Source organism: Urocampus carinirostris, chromosome 18 (genome assembly GCF_059441175.1).
Source record: "Urocampus carinirostris isolate Australia breed hairy pipefish chromosome 18, RoL_Ucar_1.0, whole genome shotgun sequence".
NCBI lineage: Eukaryota > Metazoa > Chordata > Actinopteri > Syngnathiformes > Syngnathidae > Urocampus > Urocampus carinirostris.
The window spans coordinates 28,836,828-28,861,147 of record NC_142366.1 but is presented as its reverse complement, the minus strand read 5'-3'; the positions used below and the strand labels follow the sequence as shown (position 1 = coordinate 28,861,147).

Below are 24,320 nucleotides of genomic sequence, written 5' to 3'. Positions count from 1 at the left end.
CTGGTGTCCTGTAACTTTTTGTCATGAGTTTCGGACACAGATATTGGCAAATAATGTTGCTGTTCTTTGATTACCGCACCCTTTGGGGAGGAGTTTCTTCTTGTAACGTAGCGACAATTTTTAAAAAAGGGCTCAGAGGAGGCTTTCAGAACAGATTTGGACTGTTGTCTCAAGCCGTTATACTGCAGTGCCAAATGATTCGAGTCTTGTCAAACAATAGTAATGTTCAATAAACTGTACTAACAGGCATCAGAGCAAAAAACTAACTAAATTTTGTTTCTAAATGACAGATGCAAGCATCCCAGAACTAAGTACGAAAATCAACAACGGAGCGTGCGCACAGCCTTCTTTGTTATGTATGTTTCTGCAGACTTCTTTAGCAAATTTCCCATTTCGCCAAGGTCTAATCCATCAAGTAAAAGATGTATTGCTTTGAAAGCAGGAGGTGATCTATAAAACACAAACATGTGTGCTGCCTGCTTTAATCTCATTAGGAGCTCTCTGCTTGTGTCATTACTTTCCTCTCTTGCTTTCCACACTCTGGTGTAAACAGGCAACACAGACATTATGCATAGTATATATCTGGCATGCTAAAATATCATGTCATGTAATTCAATTCATCCAAACAGGACAGTCTGCGACCTATAAGCGCTTGCGTGTAAAAGACTTTCCGGGCAAGTGGAAGCAGGGAGGCGGTGATTCAACTGCCCTAATTGTGTCAGAGAGTGAGCCCACTTGCTGCAGATGAGAAAAGCATGGCATGTCAAATTGCCAATAGTTCATTCCAATGACTGCCTCTCATGGAAAAAAAATCTAAGTAAATTGAAAGAAACGTATCGATCAAAAGACTTCACAATTATCAACTCCCTCATTAAGAAAGTCCACAGACATCAATCATCTTCTTGGAGCTTTTACAATAATAATGCTGGCTATGTCATCTACGACTGCTATAGCTCTGAACTGATGTTATTTGTAGGATCATAATGGGAAATCCATCCGACTCGCTGGTATCCAGTCTGGATTTTCGGTCCAAGGAGTGGCACTGCTTTGTTGACTGAAAATTAAGGAGCGAGTCATATGGGTTTTTCAGGGCTGATACCGATTATTAATATAAAGAGGAGGCCGATAACTTATTTGGAGCAGACATTCATTTGCTGTAAAAGCTTAAAATTGGCTTTTAATAATGTAAAAACAAACAAAGAATGTTTGTTACGCATTCAAATGAAACCTTGGTAGTTCTCTGAAATCTGTTACAGTAAAAACAAGAGTTTTAACACACATATCAAGACTAATCTTTCACTTAAACCAAAAAACCGACAGTGCAGGAAATAAAATTGGGCTCAGCAGAAACTCGTATAAAAGGTACATACAAACTTAAATGGCTCCCTTGTTTTTTTACATAAATACATAATAACGTCAATACAAGCAACATGAATTAATTTAAAACAAAGAGCATCAAAATTTCAATTGAACTCAAGAATAAAAAAGTGTGGGCAGCCCAGTTTAAGAGGCATATTGCTGACTAATATATCAGACCTGAACATGCTTCCCTAAAACAAGTCAACCACGCTTGTTACACTATTTCTTAATCGGTCAAACTCTACTGAAAATAGCTGGAGCTTGGCCAGCAATTGCGTATGGCATCAACCTTGCATTTAAATTTTGCAGTGACAAAAAAAAAAAAACAACTTTACGTGCATTGATCCTACATTACATCAGTCAAAGTTATGGTCCGTAACCAGGAAAAAAAAAATCTGTCCAAAACGACTCAACTCATTTGTCTCCTTCAAATAGCAGCAGCTTCTGGTGTGGTTTAAATGTCACAAATGAAAAAAAATGACAATATTTCTTCATTAAAAAGACATCAAATTGCATGACTGAAAGCGTTCCAGTACTTGATGAAAAGTATGTTTTCACTTATGAAAAAGAGACAGACACACAAGCGTGCCTAGGCCTTTTTGTCTGGAACATGGAAGTCAATGTCAACAAAAACATCATTTCTGGAATGTTGGGGTCGACTATCTTTACAAAACTACAAAAGAGGAATGCAATGATTTTTCATAGTTTTATACATTCATAATGGACTTTTGAAATATAAACATTTAGAAAGGGCTGCCGACCAGGACTGTGCTCATACTCTAAGGTGATGACTGTAAACCTTATAATTATTAAAAACTAAATATATTTATTGCTTATCCTCAGTAGGGTCGTGGGGGTGCTGGAGCCCATCCCAACTATTTTCAGGCAGTGGGCAGGGGATACACTGAACTGGTTACCAGCCAGTCACAGGGTACGCAAAGACAGACAACTCACTCGCTCACTCACACCTAGAGACAATTTGTCATATTAACCTGACATGCATATTTTGGGAATGTGTGAGGAAACCGGGGTGTCTGGCGGAAACCCACGCAGGCACAGGGAAAACATGCAAACTCCACAAAGGAAGGTTCGATCCTATGACCTCAGAACTGTGGCGAGGACGTGCTAACCACTCAGCCGCCGTGCTGCCCTGTATTCCTCCTAGACATCTTTTATTTTAAGTCAACGTTATAAACATTGTTTGATGAGAAATAATCTAATGTAATTCAAGTATGGCCAAATCATTTTCTTAGGTTAATTTGACTTAAATTCCTCAAACAATTCCCCGCAAAATGGGTCATTTTGTTTGAAATAACACCCAAAAAAAGAGTTTTGTTTGGGAAAAAACAATTGCTTAAATTGTGTAATTTAGTCTGGAATTATACAGCCCAAAAACCAGTTGATTTGCTTAAGGAAAATGCAATAAAAATGTGGTTCATTTTGTTCCATGTGAATCTCTAAAAACCCCAAGTTAAGGGAAAAAAAAGAAAAAAATTATCGGCAATTCCCTTCAAAGAGAACAAAAAAATGTTCACTCTGTAAAAACAAACAAAAAAAAAAAAAACACTCAATAATATATATTTTTAAAATACATCCAAATAAACAAATGTGTTCAAAAATAATATAAGCATTGGGTTTTGTCTAGGAAAACAACCCCAAAACTGGGTCATTTTCTGCATAAATGCCATGCCAAGATTCTTTCAAATGTTTGATCAAATTCATCCAGGTAGTGACTCAGTTTTTACCCAATTTGTAGAATTTCTGAGTAGTTCTCCAAGAGTTACATTGACATGATTTTACAGCACCTCACTAGTTTTTCAAGTTGCAATACTTTTTGTTAAAGCTACAAGAATGTTTCTTAAATGCCGTTGCTTGAATTAATAGAAAAAAGAAGGTACAATTCCCTGATGGACTTTTATCGAACGGTACAAATACACTGGGTAAATTAGAACACCAGTAGGGCCAAAACCCACGTCCAGATGTCCACACAAAGTTACTTACATCACCCATGAAGCTACAACCAAACACTACAATTGTTGTGTCCTTGATTGCCCTAAACCACTGGAAACTCATTTTAAAGGAACTTTTTACCATTCTGATTTTTTATTTATTGAAGTTGAGCGTCTTGTTCTGTATAGTCGATTTAGAAGGGAGTTAGTACCACTGCTTGAAAAGTTGCTTTTTGTTCGCTATGTTGTGGTGAAAAGTAATCCCTTACTAGAGACATATTGGAGTGATTTACAGACACCGTAAAGTATGTTGACGCAGAATAAACACATCAAATTGGAACGGTAAGATCAAAGTCATGTAACCAAAAATGTTTTTCGACGGGAAGCTGAATGAATGGCATTATATTTCATTGGGGAGTATGAACTTGAAAGCTCTGTTAATATAATTATCTTTGTTATGGACTGACTGAATTAAATAATGGTTATAAAGTATTTTCGAATATTAATAAGACAGTCCACCCGAAAATGTACTAATAGTTGTAAGTAAAAATGCCCGATAGCAAAACCAGATGAAAAAAAAAAAAAGAAGGGGCGCCCCAAAAGAGATTGCGTGCTACAAAAAAGACACGCAAAGATTAACTGAGTGGGAGAATTCCAACAGTGACGAGAGCACAGCCCATCCAAGTCACATTGAGCACGTCGTCACCTGATGCAGGAAACAAATGCGAAAACAGCGTGCCATGTGCAGGCGAGCATCGACAAATCTGCTATTAAGATCGACGTCACCGGCCTTTGAGAACAACCCAAATGAGGGGAACAGAGCCGGCCGCAGTAGACTTGTCAGCCTATAATGTTCTCACATCATACCAGTGGTCAAGCTGAGACTGCGGGCAGAGTCTTTTACTAACAAACATATATTTCCGGACATAAGGGAAAGGGTTGTGGAGTATGTGTGTGAAGCTAAAAGATATACTACGATCATGTTTGTTTAGCTTTTAATTGATAAGATGAGACAAAAGAATGTCCTGTGACCAATTTAATAAAAAAAAAAATTTTTCTTTAAGTTATGGGCAGCAGCATTGAGAGAATAATCCATCTATGAAACAGAAATGTGAAGCAACTTCATATCTGTAAATACGAACCTAGAATAGTAAGGAAGATAAGTACGGCTGTATTTCCTCATATTTTTGTAATTAACAGTAAGTTCTATATTCCTGTTAAAGCTTTCAACCATTTAGCTGTCAAACCAAGTAATGCATGTCTGATCTGAAAAATTATTTCAATTCAGCAAAATGTCAATTATATTAAAAGTACAATTTCAACAAGACAGTAGATAACCAGACAGTAAATTCCACGATTAATGTCACAAGAGAGAACAAGCAAAATATTTGACAGTTGTATATTAGACTGTATTGTCTCCCCATGATATAAAGAATACAAACACTAAGTATTTTGTTAAAATGACTTGATGGGGTACAGAGAAACCACGTGAGGAAGAAGTTCCAAGAGATAGTAATCCAGCTTTTAGCACACAGCCAGAGAAACCAAAGCAATTCTCGAGACCTCCGGGCCGAGACTGACTACGTTGAAAAGGTAAGAGGCCTCAGGAATAGAAGCTTACAAAAACGTAACCGTTAAAAAAAAACAAGCAACCCCCCAAAAATTCAAAGAATGCATGTTTCAGGTGTTCTTACAAATAAATGCCAAATAAATCTTTGAAATAGAAAATGTAGCATATGGGCGGTTACAAAGCTCACTTTGTTATCAGGGTATGGTAGCACACATTTATCTATCTATATATATATACCTTGGTCATATGCCTTGAGAGGGGTGAACGACAGCAAGACAAACACATACAAAAAAGAAAATAAAAAGGGGAAAAAATAGCAAAAATAAATCATATACAAAATGTTTTGGACCATGGCCAACTCAAATGCCCAAACACCCACAAGTTAAGCACCTCTGTACTTAAGTTGGTCTTGCTTTCGTCCCTCCAGATGAAACGGGACACAAGAAGGCGCCCATGTCACTTGGGTCAGGGTGACACAACACACTCTTCTGTTCAACAGCAGGGCCCGACAGCTTTCACTGGTTTACCCCTGCCGCATCATACAGTGCCCTGCCCGTCCCTTAGAAACGCGTCCAAACATCCTACTATCCTTTCACAACACCTCTCCACTCACTCCTATCACAAACAAGAGCTCGAGCTTCCATTATATTTAGACCTCTTCCCTGCAGTGCACTCATAACACTATCCATCCACGTCAATCGCGGCCTTTCTCTTGGTTTCCTTCCATTTACTTCTGCTCTGTCGATCTTCTTCAACATTTGCTCCTCATCCATCCTCTCCATGTGTCCAAACCAACCGTGTTCTCTCTTATCCACATGCTTGCTCAGTTCATAGCACACATAAGACTCTTAAAAGGCTTCGTTCAAGGAGTGCCCACAACAAGGTATGCGAAGGGCAACAAGCATTCCTCTTAGCCACATGACGGCATTCAGAAACCTTTGGAGTACATGACAGAGACAGGAACTTGAAATGGTTGAGGTGTGTACAACTTTCCCTAGGGGTGTGGTGAGAAGAGCGCACAGGCCTGGAGCCAAGACGGTGGTCAAGACAAAAACCGCAAAGAGAAAATAGAGGCAACTGGGACTAAGACATGTCCGGTGTAGATGAAAGATGGGCTGGGCCTCAGCACACAACAAAGCACGAGTGATGAAAGATGGGGTTTCTTGACAGCACCATGGATTTGACTGGTGGAGTATTTACCACGGCCACAGGAAATGAAGACTTATACAAACAGAAAATGAACATAACACTTTTGTTAAAAGAGACAAAAAGGCTGATGACTACAAAGATATCTCACGATTGCCCTTTTTTAGATATGTTACAATAAAAAAGCAACACATACCAGGATAGAAAAGGAAGTCATATGCAGACACCAAGTGCAGACTGTCTAAAAATATTCATGGTCAGGTTCAGGGTAAGTGTGTCTGGTTTTGGTGCGCCTACAACTTCAAGGTTGTGGGCTGGGTTTACACAGGCGAGAGCCTCAAAAGCATGTTTGGGATTGGCTCCACTTCTGGTACGGATACCACCATAATGGCAGATGATCAGATGTACTGGTAGAGTGCAAAGCCAGAGTTTTCTAAGTCAAGTAGTTACAATAAATTGAACTTTTGATCAACTGTGGGAATTCCCAATGATCACTTTGCGCATGATGACTGACACTAAATTGATTTTGAAATTTAAGAACTAAAAGCTGTTAGTCATTCAAGAGGGCAATCAGTCTCCATTCTGAGGTGGCATGCCACCTAACAGAGATTGGAAGAGCATTTCATGGAAGGAACAGTTTCCAATACAGATGCTTTCCAGGGCAAGCTTGGAGATCAGAGAAAAGATGTTCTGCACTGTTTGTTGGCATGCTCGGCGTAATGAAGTTCTCAGACACATCAAAAATTTCGCAAGTTAACAAGTAGACATGGAAAAAACGAGATGGGGCGCAGACAAGAATGATGCCATTGAGACATTCATTTTTCAAACTATTTAACAAGTCCGTGGCCTGACCGAGATGCAGCTGGACGCGTGGGGCTTTTTCCGAGGTTAAAAGGAGGAGGTAAGGGGAGCGGGCGGTTGTTAGAGAAAGTGAAAAACCATCTTCCACTCCATGCGCCAGACAAAAGTGGAGGGGAAAAAAAAGGAACAACAGAAGGAGATGGCGAGAAGGGAGCTGTGTGTGTTTCATGACACAAGAGCATGCCGTAGTCGACCGTTCAGGATGTTAACTGGGAGCAGATGAGAACAGGGGGGTTGCAACTGAAGCTTACTGAGACGAGCCCACCAATACACAAGCTCACACATGCAGACTATCAGGTGACTGTGGTACTCTCGCCACAGCTTAAATTTAGTTAATACAATTTCCATCCATCAGATAAAACTTAACAAGATTCAACCAAATTTAGGAAGACATTCACATTCTCTAAACATTATTGAGCTGCACATTGCCCATTCTCCACTCTTATAGGGTTTCTTTTTGGAGGAATAACCAACACATCTGTTGTTTTTCAGCTTACCTACAATAACAGACTTAACTTTGTGATATTGCTTACCTTCGGAGTACAGTAAAAACAGAATTTGGTGGAGAAGTGATTATACTAACATAGGAGTCTTTGCAAACGTCAGAAAAAAAAACATTTAGATTGGAAATTTTTACTTTATATGTACCTATTTTGTGATACGCATGAATCTGTATATCAGTATAGTTGTATCACTTACCTGGTGAGGCAGAAGGGCTAGAGTAATGATAGGGGGAAATAATCCTCCTGAAACGGTCAAATGTATATTGTGCTTCAAAGAATGTAATCCTTTCTAAACAGACCAACAAATGACTGTTATAATGACGTAAGGCATGATAACGAATTTAAATGATTTATAGAAGAAGGGGAGTTATTTTGGGGATAGGTCTCTTATAAGCCACAGGCTTTAACCCGATATCACATTTTTCTTCCAGGAGATTTGTTCATTTTGTGATCTGATGTTTGTAGCAACATAAAACAAAAAAATAAATGAAAGATACAAATACAAAACACACTATAAAGCCATACGGTGCATTTCATTTGTAGTCCAAAGTCAGAAATTCCAAGCTCCTAGTAAAGATTTGCACGCCATTTGAGGTCATAATTCATCCAAAAAGTTGGAGTTGAGTTTACAATTCAAGCATGGCTTGTTAAGTAAAAACTCTTTTACTTGACTGCTTTTTCGTCACTTCTGTCTGTCAGTCTTTTTAGGCCCCTACAAAAACCTCTCTTATGTTAGGAAAGATATTTATTACTTGCAATATAAACTGGTCTCTGAGTCCTGTTATTCAGGTGTATATAAAGTAAAGTGGATGAACCACTGCCTACAGTTTTGTGGAGGCACCCATGTTGTTTTCAAATATTGTAACTAAAACGCTGGTAACTCTGTACATCAAAAAAAAAGTTGAAATTATTACCAGATCAAATTAAAAATGAAAATGGTTAAAAAATGTAATCGTGGAATCAGACATTTTCCTGGTTAAAAAGGTGCTTTCAGAGTAAATAAGTTATTGGTTGCTGTCTAGGAACTCACATTCCGCTGAACCTGCTGGAAATTATCCATCAAGCCAACTGTCCCAAACTGTTAGGGTCTTTTCAACGATAGCACTTCCTTGTATTTGACGTTGCTCCTGCATAGCCGTGCCTAACAGAGCCACAGATAATATTTCTTAAAAAGGATTGCAGAAAATGCAATAACACTGTATGCTAATATATAGCACATGACATGCACTCTGGTGCTGACCATTGAGATGAAAATACTGCAACAAAGGTACAGGTCAATAATGTGGTTTCTTTTAGTTCTTGTCTCTAGGTGTTTCTCCATTCACCCCTATTAGATATCTAATTATCTATTGGGTTTAGAGTTCTAGTGGAAATAATTCAATGCCATAACATAGAAATATGTTTTCAGAGGCATTGTCTCTTAGTGACAAAACATATTGGGGTTTTTTTGTTTTTAGTTTGTTTGGTTAAACTATTATAAAAGGAGTATCAGTGAGCTGAGGAATGATTTTAGTATGATAAATCACAATTAGATGGCAGGAGTGGCTTTGATCAGAATTTTGTCTACGCATCGAGGAAGCCCAACTTCCTAGTGTTGCTTCCTGTATCCAGCAATTGCAGTTTGCAGGTGGCTCCATGTGCCTTAGTAAAACAGTTTGGTGAGAAAAATGAAGAAATGGATAAGTACAAATAGTTAACGCTTTAAAGAGCTTTTTTTCTTTCTAAAAATATGTCAATGCCTTTGTCAATGTTGGCTCAGAGAAAAATATTTTTTTTATGCATTACTGCAGGAACGAGATCGCCATGGTGACCAAAATCGTGTGATCACATCCCCAAAAACATCAGAAGCTGAAAAGTTCTTGCAAAGTCCATGAATCGTTTATGCATAAGTTTAGTGCTATTTTGCAAGATAAGTGGCTTTGTGTTTTGGAAAGCATTGTTTAGATATTGGAGGCATCACAAATGCAAAAAAAGAAAGCACCGAAGTGAAAGTTCTACTTGAAATGCATCCTTTTTATTTCTATTTTATTTTCTATAGTCGTTGCATTAAACTAATTTCCTCAAAATGTCTTTGAGTAAGATCAAAATGACAGGTGCAAATGGGTCATGTCTTGTTTTCAAAGCATCCTCTCCTGTATGGCCCCATGTGTTTGTGTTCATTAGGTATAATAGAATTCTAAGAAAAACATATCACTGAGCTTGACTAAATAAACCTGCCCGTACATTCCTAGCGTGGCCTCTAAATTAAGGCCTCCAACTCCACCACAAATGCGCTCATTTTTCAGTTTGTGGCCCTGTATCAGCAGGTAACCGCGATCCCTGGGCAGGAGGAACCATACAGTGAGCATTCCGCCGCTCAGGTACTGCCACAGGCCACAACACACTGAGTCTTGAACATCAGCACACATTACTCAAGGTCAATAACATTCCCTTCCCTCTTCCACTTACAACCAAAAGAGCTGACGGAAAGAGTTGGCCCTAATAATTGGCACTTTAATCACTGTCGATATTAGTCTTGTAAAGGGCGAAATAATATGCTCTTAAAGTTGTTTATTCATGTGCAAATCATAAGGAAAAGGAAAAAAGGTTAAGGCAGAGAGGTCAGGCTGGAGGAAGAATGGAATGAAGAGGGATGATTTATATCCATAGTATTGTAATGGAGCATTTAAGATACAATTAGTAGTGATAGAGTTACTACTGCACAGAGGAAAACAGACAGAAAGCCATCTGCTTGTGCTTTCATGTTCCTGTTTTTTTTTTAAACATTATGTTTGCTAAGTATCAATTGCCTGAAATTCTTATTTATCAAAGGCTGCAGATGAACTGTCTTGTCAACAAAAAGCAACAAATTGCCCAACAAGTTGCATATGATATAAAGAAGCCATAAATTATTCTTGTGAGTGGCTCCAATTTATAAAGTCGAAAACTGTGTTGCTACAAAAATGTACTGGAACAATGCGTTTTCTGGGATAGCCATAAATGTTCTTACCAGAGTCAGTCGTTTTTGCCTTCTTTATGACTAGCTGTCATTTTGAATTAAGTTGATGGTTTACACATGCCTCTGACAATTCACGTCTAATGTTTATCAGTGTTATTTTTATTATGTTAAAGTACATGGTGCAAAACGCAAGGATGAGTTAGTCAAGATCATCAACTCAAGATAATGTAAGGAGGTGTCAAACTATTATGGTTTTCTTTAAAACAAATACACAAACAATTTGTCTTGTTATTTTAGTGTAATAAAACAATGAAAGAAAATTCACATCTTGTCATTGTTGCCACCCTCCATTTAAGTTTCTAGTGACAATCACAGAACTGTTGTAAGAACCAATAGTGGATGTACGAGGTGCTCATGACACTGAGCTGTAAAGCCACCATGATCAACGTCTTCTAGTGCTAGGACAAATTGCTATGCCATGCTACTCTCAGTCTGTGCAGTGATTAATGACGGTTTCTTTGGATAATGTTTGAGTGTACAGTATGGAGAAGAGAGGTTAACAGTCCTAGACAAAGGACTGTCTGTACTCAGCCAGGATCAAGGGCTAATGTTGACTACAGAACCAGAGGCAAAGGGAAAACATACCGGAGTGTGTGTGTGCTTGTAGGCGGTAGCAAGACTTAAAGGGCTGAGAGGTATATCACACACACACACGCCCCCCGTCGAGTGAAATGGTAGGTACATGAGAATATTGCCATACATGAGCTCATACTGGTGTGTCACACTCATACTATGTACACAGACTTCAGTCAAGGGAACAGTGTGTTAGAAGAACGGCCATAAAGAAATCTTAAAACGAGTTTGCTAATAAGGAAGTAAATAGAAAAACTTTTATTTATTCAACTGTTGGGTTGTCATGGAACAGAATTTAAAATGATCATTCTTCAAAATAATTTTGTCACAAGTCTCATGAAGCATGCCCAGTATTGAAATTTCTGTGTTAAACTTGCAGACCAGAATTAAGTTTCCTTGCCGTTGTGAATGTAACATGTATTCAGAGTACTGTATCTGAATAAGTTCAACAAAAACAAGATAATTATTTTGGGTGGGATAAGCAATAGCATCAAAAAAAAAGGAAAAATGCATCCAATCAAAAATACCGGCAGACAAATCTGGCATGACTAAATAAATCCCTTTTTCCACAGCATAGTGCAAAGAATAAATTATGGTAAAATATGATTTAAAAATATTTCAATTAAAAAGTTTTTATTCTGTTGATGGCTTAGTTTTCACACATACCTTTTTCTTGTTTTACTAAAACTGCTTACATGTATACTATTTTGTCTAATTAAACTACTATTTATCTTAAATGAATACAATACCACAGTGCAAAAAGTGCAGTGAAAAATTGAGATAAAATTTCTTAAAATAAGAAAAAATATTATTGCAAATGTGCAGGGTTGGGTAGGGTTACTTTAACTGGATTACTTTCAATTACTTTTGGATTACTCCAATACCAAATATGCTAATAAAAGACAAAAGAAACTAAATATAAATAAAATGACTAAATTTTGTGCAGGCTTGGGGAGTAACGGAATACATGGAACGGCAAAAATGATGTTGGCAAGCTGTTTGGATTAATTTTCATTTTGTTTCTGTCGCATTTTATGTTAGTTTTGCTGGAGATCAAAGAGATCAAAGCCAGGAGAGAAAGCTTACCGCGTTTTGTGAGTCATCATTTTATTCATATTTTGTTTCTTTTGTCTTTTATTAGCATATTTGGTATTGGAGTAATCCAAAAGTAATTGAAAGTAATCCAGTGAAAGTAAACCTACCCAACCCTGCATTTGTGGAATAAAGAACAATAATACTGCATGACCATGACCAAAAAGGACAAAAAAACGATGATAGCCTGCAAAAATCTTATGCAAAAACTTTGTAACACGATATGAATTTGCTTAGAAACATTTTCAGTAACCACTTTGTCAATTGTATGCAATATATACGATTCTCAGCTAAAGAAGCTTTGCAGTATATTTGTTGCATATAGTATTGTATATTTGCAGCATGTCTACTTTTCACTAATTCTTGTAAAAACAGAAAAAACAACGCTATTTAAATTAAAATGTATTTAAAATATGAGTCAAAAATGTTCAGAAATATGTATCAAAAATTGCAAGCTCTCATATCTAACAATCAAATAAATGTTTTAACGTTATTATAGTGGTTCAACTTTGATGTTATGAATTATTGATAAAACATTAAGAACAAATACATTTTGTGTGCTCCTGTATGGGGTTAGGTAGATGTTGATAAATGTATTTGACGAAAGACCATGGTGTTTGGGGAAAAGGAGACCAGAAGTTCACTAGAGGTAACGTGTGCTGGGGGTTTCGGTTGGACAACCAGCGAGTTCAGAGAGACCCTGAAAAGTCACAACAGTCAAGGTTCTACAGCTGAACTGCATTAGACTCTAAATTACGTCACTTCATCCCATACAAATGAACCAAAATGAACTTTGTGGGAATGGAAATGACTAACCGGAGTAACAGTAAAACAAAAATGCAGCAGCAGGTAAGAAGCAGGAACAGAGCACACACGGGGAGGTCTTAGTCGGGCTCTTTAGTAAGTTAACCTCTTTGACCTGCTATGACGTCATCTGTCATTTCGAGGCTGTGATGTTTAAAGCGTTTGCGGGTGGCAAAGAAAGACGGTACAGTCTCCATGTGCAGTTGCGTTATCTCTTGTTTGAGATCTCAGCACGTGCGTCGGATGGGACGATATATGCAAATGGTGTGCGTTTCTTTAGCGCTTTTCAAGTCATTGAGGAGCTCCCCTGGCTGTATACAATGTGCTTTACACCTACCTATTCACACACACACACACACACACACACCAATAGCAGTAGATCAGGAGGTCCCTTCAACATGTTCTTGCTCGAAAGATAAGACTAGAAGCAGAATGTCAAAGTACAGTATTACATTTATGTTCAATATTGATCCAAATTGTACTCTTTCATCTGTAATTCGAACCGTCTATCAGAAATGTCTAGCCTTTTATTCTGTCCTCTTTGAGTTTACAGTGCTGATTGGAATGATATATAGTATAAACTCATGCAAGTCTTCTGATTGCAATAAACAGAGGTTGAAATTTCAAACAGAGCCACACAAGAGTAAAAAGACTCCCCTTTGCCTCCATGCCAGGCATGGGTTTACACAGGTGCGAGTGTGCAAACACTTGGATGTGAATTTGACGCATGCATGCATGACATTAGTTGATGTTCGTTACCTGTGGTCACCCTCAAAGATTTGTTTTTACAAAGCCTAAAACCACTGTTCGATGTTTGGGGTCTGAAGAGTCAAAGTTGAAGGGTGTCTGACAAATGACCTTTAGCAAAGCAAAATATCAAAAAAAAATTAACAAGAACAATAGTGAATTTCCTCCAAATGTTTTTGTACAGTAGTCAGCCAACTTAATCTAATGTCTAATTTTAGTTGCAATCACAACATCTTCCTTTTTCTGAGCATGCCCAGGAAAAACAAACTTAGAACAGAAGCTGCCCGTGAGCTTCTGCAGATTCACCATGGAGAGCATAACAGTATACGGTATCGCAGTCTGGTATTCTGTGTTCATGGGAGCAGAAAGGACAACTTGGCAGAGAGTCATCAACACAGCCCATAAAATCAATGGCTGCTCTCTTTCAAAGTTTTCCGCAGCAGAGCAGACAACATCATAAAGGATTCCTTTCACCCCGGTCACCTGCTCTTAAGGCAGATGCGACAGGTCCCTTAAGACAAAGACTTACAAGCTCAGAGACTGTTTCTTTGACTGTTATAATTTTTTACCGGTTTGATTTTTACTTTCAAGTCTTATTTTGTTTATTCTAAAGTGCCATTACTAATCTTGTTTTGAAAAAAATGGTGGAATCAATGACAGTAAAGACAATTCTATATATTTAAATATGTAATTCAACTTCATCATCACCCAAATTGTCCTGGCTTTTCACGTTCATTCAAGGATGGCACCAGGAAAAAAAAAAAAAAAGAGTCAGAATGAGCTTTAAGACCAGGGTAAAGTCGTCCTCAAATACATATTTTTTCATACATATTTACTTTATGTTCGACTCCCAAAACTAAAGACCCAGAAAACAAAGCCGTTACGCTTCTATGTTCCTCCAAATACAAGAATCAAGATAATGTGTCTTTTCAAATGTTTCAGCCCGCTCAGGCACTAGAGAAGCAAGTCAGATGTTCCACCAGACATGATATGTCCCAGTGGCCTGCTGATGATTCCAAACCACTCCAACAGTCAAGTCAAATTGGCTCTACGTTTCCTTATCAGCCTCAATGCGTTGCACGATGTTGACATACAAAGTCAGCGCTCCGGAGAATTACAGGAAATGGAAAATAGGCCTGACCGGTGTCGAGTTTGCTCATTTATACGCAAAAACGCATCATTACATAAAAACTGATAAGTGATGGGGTTTGGAATGATTTATGCACAAGACCACAACCACATGGCTTCGTACGCAGTCCCGCACTTGCTCCAGCGCAAAGCCAGACCAGGGGGAAAAAAACAACACTTGATTCATCCCTTTTGTGATTTAAGAGCAGCTGTGCAGGAATGCAATGAAGGCTTCTGTCAAATCTCATCACAGAACAGACAGGGACAAGCGGCAAGGCTATAGGTCTGAATGATTGCTGGGCTTTGGGCCTAAAGCTTCAACTTGATGTCCCAGTAAGTGTTCCAAAACAACGGTAGTGGAAGGTTGATGGAAGGACACACACACACATTCAAAGCATGAAAATAAAAGTAGGAAAATCTTGTCTCGTGATAAAAATCTACCATAGCTACTGTTTGTTCAATGTGTCCTAGCCTCGCGATTGATTGAGGATTTTTTTTCACTTAAGGTCATCCATAAAATCTAGAGCGCTGTCTCTGTAAATTGTGGTAGTCTTTCCCTTGGTCCCGATGATAAAAAAAACATTCTTGCATCTGTCATTAATCATTGCATCGGATGGTTTTAGCCAGGTGATGAGCCATGCCTAGTTTCCCCGAATGCCTTGTGTTCGGACCACAGAAAGTTTCCTCATCCTCTAATCGTCCGTGAGGTGACATCTGACCAATTCCAGACACACTGCTATGTGTGTGTTAATAACAGCAGCTTCTATAGGGTTTTAGGTCCTTAACTATAGGACTTCCCAGACCCAATTGTAGCATTGCAAGAGTTACTGGCATCCATTTAACCAAAAGCCTTTTGGGAATGTTAGCTCCATTCTACCAGTCATTTGTAAGGCTACAGAACTAAAACAGTTTTTAGTTTAGACATCCTTTCCTTATCACTAAAATTGGGGTTTGATTGAGTTTTGATTTTGCTTTTCAGTGTAATTTCAAACATTCTAACTGACTTGCTGACTAAAGTAAGACAAATAAAATGGTAATTCTGCTCCCAGGAGGTCTACATCAGTGTGTTGTCATTTGTGTTCCTGATACAGTAGACAAAAAGTGGTGTGGGGGAAAAAAAGATGGAAAACCGTTTGCGCCAACATCAGAGCGCCATATACGGCACAGAGTTTAGACTATATAGGTATAAAAATAAGATTCCAATACAACTCCACCTAGAAATATCATGAATAAGCCTTTAGCTTTTAGTGATCAAATCTAATTCTGAAAATATGGAATTTTAAATAACAATTAAACTCAAGAGACCCAATGTCACCCTCATTGGTCCCAGAGTCAGGTCAGAGAGCCAGCAATGCAAGTGTTGATTTTCTTCTTCTAACTCACTTTAATAAAATGATCAGAATCCTTCTCAGATTTAAACATATCTTGCTGCAGGACGATCTTTTCATGACTGGATTTTGAGACCCATGATGCAAAATTCAAATTCATGAGCATGAGTTTTGAGTAGACCAAATAAAACAAATAATATCCTTATATTTCACGATTAAACACAATTTACAATTAAATTTTTAAATTGACAAATTTATTAAATATATTTTTTACTGTCCATCCCTGGTTATAATTGTAAAGTAAAAAATTGACTGTTTTCTGTCTAAAAGTCGGACGTGTCTCTTGCATGATTCATCCAACAATCAATTGTACAGACTAAATTGTCAAGATGGTAGACTATTGAGGACATTGTTGAATGTTGTTTCGTTATCAGATCAAATCTCAACCGTCAATGCAATGCTGGCAATGGGAGAAACAGGAACTTGCACGTGAGTGGCGATGGGGCTAGCGATGAAAACAAACACTACACTGAGCTCAAAGTGGTGCTGACATAGGATTTCAAGGCTGGACTTGGGCATTGAGTTTATCTCCAGGTGGTATGTTTTATGTTCTAGGGCATAAAATGTAAAACTGCCAGTTGATGGCGATTCTTGGAAAATGTCATCATCATCTGTTTAACTTCACACAGCGGCGACAAATTTCAATAGTTACTCTCCACTATTCATGAAGTACCAGAAACTCCACCCGGCGCTCCAGGGTCTTTTCTTCAATAACATATGAGTGTAAAAGGACAGACAGGCAGAGTTGGTTCGTCCGTTTTAGTACAAAAACAGCAGAAACAAATGAGAAAATACCATGTGGCACATCTGCTTTGGTGGTTGTATCTGCACACGGCCTACTAAGAAACTTTGGAATTAATCTGGCATTTAATGAGCAAACCCAAATGTAAAAAAAAAAAACTTTTATTTATAGTTCAGGGCACATTCCAAGAGTGGTTAATACACTTTTATTTTTTTTTCTCTGCTTTTTGCATAGAAAGTTCTTTGTCTTTTAGGTAGCTAGAAGTGCCTCTGGAACGTATGGCAGAAGTGGCCTTGTGGAACTAACATAAAAAAAATAAAAACCAACAACTATGAAACAGTGAGCGTTAGCCAACAAATGCTTAGTCTACGCAGACTTCAGGGGGCATGACCGTTGCAAAAACTGGAATACTGATGACTAAATTAAAAAAAGGGATTTCAGGATAAAGAATGAAAACAATAAAAAAGATATTGTATAAATGCAGAATTTTGAAGGGGTGAGGACATTCTACAACAAAGCAGTGTGTGTTCTGTCTCCACAAGGAGTCCGTGCGCGTTCCGTTTGCTTCCAGAAATACCCCGCCAACATAAAATACACAACTCTATGAGGGGAATATGCGAAAAACATCACTGACATGGGCAAAAAAAGAAAGGACAGAAAGAAAAACATAACATCCATCTTAATTCTCTTCAAACACAACCTATAAATCACACCGATGCCTGGAACCTTACAAAGTACTTTCAGGAAATTCAAACTGTCTGTTGTTGTTTAATGAGACAATAGAACAAAAATATTACAAAGGAAATTATCTATATGGGCCTTGCTGAAAAAGTAGGCTTTACAAACCCTTTACAAGCCCACCAAAATCTAGATATGCTTGAGGAAGCTTTTGTCAAGTGTGTGCAAGCGACTAAACACTTGATAGATTGAAACCTGTTCTAAAGAAGTTGCGATAAATGATCGCATATCACAGAGTGGGATCATGTTTCTCGGAAGGCTCGAGACATCTGCTCATTGTCCAACAACCATAAAACTTCACATCAAATGACTTATGCTTGTTGACCACAACGTCTACCCAGTACGGCAGATCAAATGTTGGGCCTTTGTTTATTCATCTGGGTGAACACTGTCTATTGGTCTAATCTGGTACAGTTTTGCGGACTGGCAGACTCATTTCAATATGGTTTTATTTTGGGAAGAGATAAAAAGACAATTCAGACTTTTTTGCCTACTTTTCAATAAAGACGCTAAAGGACTGTAGTACAACCTTTTATAGTCACCTTGGAAGTTTCTGACATCTAGAGCATACAAGTCTGATTTGTACGAGTGGCCACGGTTTGCCTTCGCCTCTGTAGCTGGCCTCAGGTGGATCAGGTCAAGCCTTATTTATTTTAATAGCCCTTAATCACAACAAGTCTTAGACGGCTGCACAGACCACCATTACATCACCAATGATCTGAAACCTACATGAGGTAAAGAAAAAAAACCTCAAGTATATTCCAAACCTTCAGAAGGTGGATCAGAATTCAGTTTAAGCGTCTTTCATGCTCTAGCTGCTTCTCAGTTTAGCCCTAGTGGTTCTCAAATGGGGATACTAATGTACTGCAAAATAAAAGTCTTACAGCAATGGGAAAGTATTGCTCCTTTAGGTCCCATTTATTCATTTGACTAAATGTTTAGCCTATTTCAAGTAATATTTTAACAAATTCAAAGAGTTATAACAAGCTAAAATTATCTGATAACGCAGATAGAGGATTTTTCTGATTTAAAAATTATTATTTAACAAAAATAAATAACACAAGCAATATTATTTCCCATTTTCACACTTGTCTGCAATTTGCTTAGTCTGAGTTTTACTTTTCCAGGTAATAAAAATAAATTAAACGGAATAAAAGATAATAACATTTGAAAAAGAGGGCAATCACACTTCTCAGCCTCCCTGCTATTCGTAGTACTGAGAGGAAGTCAAATCTCTGATTCAGTTGAAGCAGTATGGTTTTTATCCAGGCCGTGGACCAGTGGACCAGCTCTACACACTCTACAGGGTCCTCGTGCATGGAAGTTTGCCCATTCGGTCTACATGTATTTCTTGGGACTTTGAGAAGGCATTCGACAGCGTTCCTTTGAGAGTATGGGGTACCGCACAGTCTTAGCTGGGATGTGCGGTCCCTGTATGACCGGTGCCTTACATTTTCTGACAGGACATTAAAAAAAATCATTTATTTCCTGGTAATGTTGGCGTAAAATGTCAAAAATCCTCAGTCAAGCATTGGTAAGGAGGGATAAGAGTGAAAATATTTCATCAGCAGAACATTCATGAAAATGGTTGAGAAATACTGGTTTGGTCCATCTAGTCTCTGATGATTATCGTCAAAAACTTTGATTCGTAAAACCTTAAATACGTCGTTGACGCCCAACAAGTTTACTATGCTGAGTATGTCAGCCAGTTTGGCTGAAAATGAGCTCATTCATTAAAAATTCTCCATTAAAGCGTGTTGGATGAAGTGCCTTAAGAAGTTGTTGCACAACCTGGCAAGCGTGCATCGTAATTGCATCGTACCGATGGCATGCCAAGCTCATTAGTAGCTAACATGAGCAGACAGGAAAACGGACTAACCACAAATCGAGTGATCTTGAGGCCCGTTGACATTAAGTCTGTCTTCGAGCTGAGTCCAACCTGAGGCAGGTGGGAACTGAAAATTGGATACGATTTCCTGTGGGCTTTGGTACAATGAGCTTAAACCTTTCATCAAATAAAGTGGTATTGTGTCGTTATGGTTTTCATCGGACTGTGCTAGAGTCAAAGCCCCGACAGAAAGGTCCTAATTGAACTTGTTGGCTTCAGCCGACGACTGCTAACGTGACGGATTCAAAGGATTGGACACGGACAGAAAAGAAGTCTGGTTCAAATCACAGGCAAGTCTCAAATCATCTTTCCCTTTCGTCTGTCGTTCGATCCAGGACACCTCTGTTGCGGTTCCTGTCAGATCGGTGTGATAGTTGTGCTTGATGTGTCTATTTTTGCCGGGAAGCAATGGAACCGTCTGCGGAATAGAAGCGATTCTGTTGGGAATTTGAGGCCAGACATTGGAGGAAGGAGACGACAAACGTATTAATAATGAGGTGCCGCTGATGGTAGCCATGTTTGTCTGCGCGCGTCCTTGGAGTAAGGTGAGATGGTTGTTGTATACTCTTGAGGGTTTGCCAGTCACTCTTTGGCTCATTGTGCGATAGGCTGCCTCGTGTCTCTGCAGCAAGTAGAAACTAGAGGAAACGCTGTTCTGCTTGTTTGGACCCATTAATGGGAATAGCAATACCAGAAGGTCCAGAAAATTAAATTGTGATATAATAGATAACGTTGATTATTCTAATAAAAATATATATCTACATGTTGTCTAATAATTGTTATTATCGCGTAAAGTTCAGCTCCAAATTGTATATACATTGGCAATCAAAACTATAGTACACCTGTTTAAAAAAGTAATAATTCTGAAATAATACCAATCTTCACTGTTCAACAGTTAAATTACATTTTATTGTGTCTAAAACACGGTACTTAAACACTTTTTTGTCATGATTACCGATGTGAATCACCTGTGCCCGCTTCTTTGGTGCCAACTGCCTCGGACTTTGATTGGCTCCCTGTCCCCATTCAAACCCATTCCTATCTGCCCCCTTTTGTCAGTCCGTCTGCGAACCTTAGTGTACTCTAGGCAAGCTTTTTCGACCCTGACTCCCACCTGTTTTTGCTCCAGTCTGTTTCCCGGCTTAGACCCATTTTTCGATCCTGACCACGTCTACTCTCCTTTCCTGGCTTTCGACTCGTTTCCGATCTCGACCAAGTTTTTTGCTCTCCTGTCCAGGCTACTGACACGTTTTTTTCCTTTCCCGACACCCCTATCGCTCGCCACGGAAGTCCCACTTCCGCGTTCAGAGTGACCTACTTCCCGCGACCAGCGATCACCGGATCGTGGGTGTAACCCTTTCCTTTCTTCTAATATAACTGAGAAATGTAACGCAATTGGGTCCTGTCTCCGTCCTGGTCCTGACATTTTTCACAAAATTACTAAAGGCATATCACCAAAAATTATATTTGTCAGAAAATTTAGAAAACACACTGACAAATTAGAGATCAAAAATGACTATGGCGTGGGAGAAAATCCTGCAGGTTTCAACAGTCAGCAATTAGTAAGAATGATTGTGAATTGTGAATGATTTCAGGACATCTGCGGCCACAGGTTATTAGTAATCTCTTATACTGCTCTGGTGTGATTTTGGTCCATTATTCTTCCAGCCTCCTACACCGTTTGGTCATTAGTGGGTTTCTTGAACCGAACTTTGTTTTTTCCCAAGATTCTGATACACATTTGCATTCAGTAAGCCATGTAGCTGTACAAGAGGCCTAAGTCCTGCTGCAGAAAACATGCCCCAAACTATGACACTTCCTCCTCCATCTTTAATTGACTTTTTTTTTTTTACACATCTTGGGGTAAGTCTTTCTCCAATATGTTGTCGAACGTAATGCTTCCAATCAGACCCAGATAACTTAAATTTGCTTTAATCACTTAAGCACCAGTTATCCTCTGTCCATACAACATGCTCTCCAGAAAAGCTCAGTCTAGCGTTCTGCTCATGAGATGTTTGGCCACTGCAGTGTGTGCCATCAGTCCAAATGCTCTTAAGAGCAAGACAGAAAATAATTAAGAAGTATAATTATAATAATTATAATTTCCTTGTATTGTCATTCTGTGTAACAATGTACACAGAACGAAATGTTGATTACACCTGACCCGTTGAAGTAAGCTGAAACATTTGTATAAATATAATTATTAAATATATTTATAATATTATATTGCCATGATGGCAGGTGAGGCACGGTTGCACGTCTTTTTTTCTTTACTCTCATTTCCTCCATCTCATTCTCAGTGTTTTCTTTCTTTTAAACTATCTTGTTTTTTGTCTTTTTCCCATTCTTCTTCAATCCTCTAGTTTTTTTTTTCCTTTTCTGTTTGCATTTACTTTCTTGCACTGTCATCCTTCTTACAGATATTCCATTTGATTTCTTATACTTCTTTCGTTCTTTCTTTTGTTTCTTATATTTTATTGTACTTTTTGTCTCCATTTTTCCAATTTCTCTGTATTCTCTATTTGCTTGTTCCTTCATGTTTTCTTCTACTGTTTTTGTTGTACATAATTTGTTTCTTATTTTCAGTTTTTTCCTACATTTTCCCTTTATCTCTGATCTTTCCTTACTCTTTTTTGTCTATTTTTTTTTATCTTTATCCCATTCATCACATTTTTTTTGGTGGTTGACAAGTTAGATAGGTACCTTTTTATCTTGCAAAATGCAGTGTGTGTATGTGTCCATCTCCCCCCTAACCTTTGCCAAAGTACAAGGCCTTATATCTCTTGGCATTGGACAAAAAATATAATAGCACAATGAACAATATGTGTTCAAATTATTTGGAATGTAATATGGTCTTTAACAAGTATATTCATCTGATTTTTAAAACAACATACCTTGGTTTTAGTGTTGAAGTGCTTCCCAAATCCATGTGTGTTTACAAGAGGGAAGCAGAAGATATAACTGTTGACACTGTGCGTGGTACTAAAGTAGAAGAATCTTTTTTTGATGCACTGTATAAAAAAGAGGAATAATTATAGTGTTAAAAAATTGGATAACCATGCACAGACAAATATTTACCGTATGTTCCATAAGTATGTAATACCTAAAGGGAGCAAAATAAGTTATTCCTCAGTGCTTCTTTCTCCAAACTGAACAATTTAGTTAGTTTTATTATGAGTTAAATAAGTCAAAATAAAGGCGAATCTGCAGTGTTTGCATTGGCACATATTGGATACATTATCTGATCTCATCTCATCTCATCTCATTAGCCGTACCGCTTATCCTCATTAGGGTCGCGGGGGGGCTGGAGCCCATCCCAGCCATCTTCGGGCAGTGGGCAGGGGACACCCTGAACTGGTTGCCAGCCAATCGCAGGGCACACGGGGGACAGACAACTCATTCGCTCATTCACACCTAGGGACAATTTGGACCGGCCAATTCACCTGAAATGCATGTTTTTGGAATGTGGGAGGAAACCGGAGTGCCCGGAGAAAACCCACGCAAGCACGGGGAGAACATACAAACTCCGCACAGAAAGTCTGGAGCTGGATTTGAACCCACGACAGGTTCCCATGACATGAACTGTGCCGCACAAGCGCTAACCACTGCGCCGCCGTGCTGCCCACATTATCTGATATTTATCCATATTTAAAGGCTTAATTTGTATTTATGTTGTGGCACTTGAGGGAGAAAAATTGGACTTGTGTCAGATCATTTCTTCGTATCCACACTTCATAAGTACATCTGTAAAGTTGGGAACGAACCACAAACATGCACAGACAAAAAGACACACTGACTTCAGTGCTTAGCTAAGTGTAACTAGGGCAGGGTCACAGGTAAGGCCCATTAAATTGTTATCCTTGCGGCACAGATATACGACGCCGCAGTCATTATTACCACTCGATACACAGTTTTCTTTATGGGGCCAGAGCAAATTCGAGCCTGTACATGCACACACACCATCACCATCATTACAGTATCAATGTTCAAAACGTTTTCTCGACCTTTTATAACATCCTGACCTGCAAATATGAGCTGTCAGGTTTCCTTAGTCCCGGCAGTCCCGGTTTTACAAACTACGCTATAATTCACTAGCGCGCAACACACTCGATCCTAAACAAACATCAGGAATGCAGACACTATTACCATATAGGGAACGCTTGAAAATTACATGTATTTTCTTGCTGTCTCCCTCTTTAATGATACCTAGATTCTGTGTGAAAACAGACCACCAGTGGAGGAAAAGCAGAAAGCATAGTATGGTGTATTTACGAAATATTAACCCCTTTTTTTAATGTATTTACTGTATAAATGAGCAAACGATGTGATTTAAATCAGGAAGCGGAGATGTTGGCTACACGTTGCGGAGATTCCCTTGTGAAGATGAGGCCAGACAGACAAAATGTGTTTTTTTCATCATCTCTGTCTGTCGGCAAACAAATAAAAATATCAGGTGTGCTCATCTTGGCATTCAATCCGATTTGGCATGGACTGGAGGTTTCGGGGACTCAAAAGATAATCTCCCCCAAGTGTGAAATAGAATGGAGTGTAAAAATCAAATTATCATCTAGTGGTGACCCCTTGTGCCTTTTTCTGGGCATGGTTTCAAATTTACAAATGACATCCCACAAAAAACTCTGTGGAGTAGCTTTTTAGTTTTCAACATTGAGTTAACATCTTTAATTTTTCTATTAGTTACAAAATCTTCGTCTGCATTTTTGGCAACCTGTAGTGCACTGTGGTTCTGTAGCATTTTGTCATTTCGGGGATTCTTCTTATTGTCCTTTGTGTGAAGTCTAGCATAGAAAATAATAAAACAAACAGAATATCTGGT

The 24,320-nt window shown here is 38.5% G+C and overlaps 1 long non-coding RNA gene across 1 annotated transcript in view; it reads right to left on the bottom strand.

The window, feature by feature from the left end:
• LOC148348788 (uncharacterized) overlaps nucleotides 1–22,474 on the bottom strand; it is a 78,307-nt gene extending 55,833 nt beyond the window's left edge. The window contains exon 1 of the long non-coding RNA XR_015847506.1: nucleotides 22,381–22,474. This is a non-coding gene — a long non-coding RNA (uncharacterized LOC148348788). The remainder of the gene's footprint in view (nucleotides 1–22,380) is intronic.
• Between the last annotated feature and the right edge of the window lie 1,846 nt (nucleotides 22,475–24,320).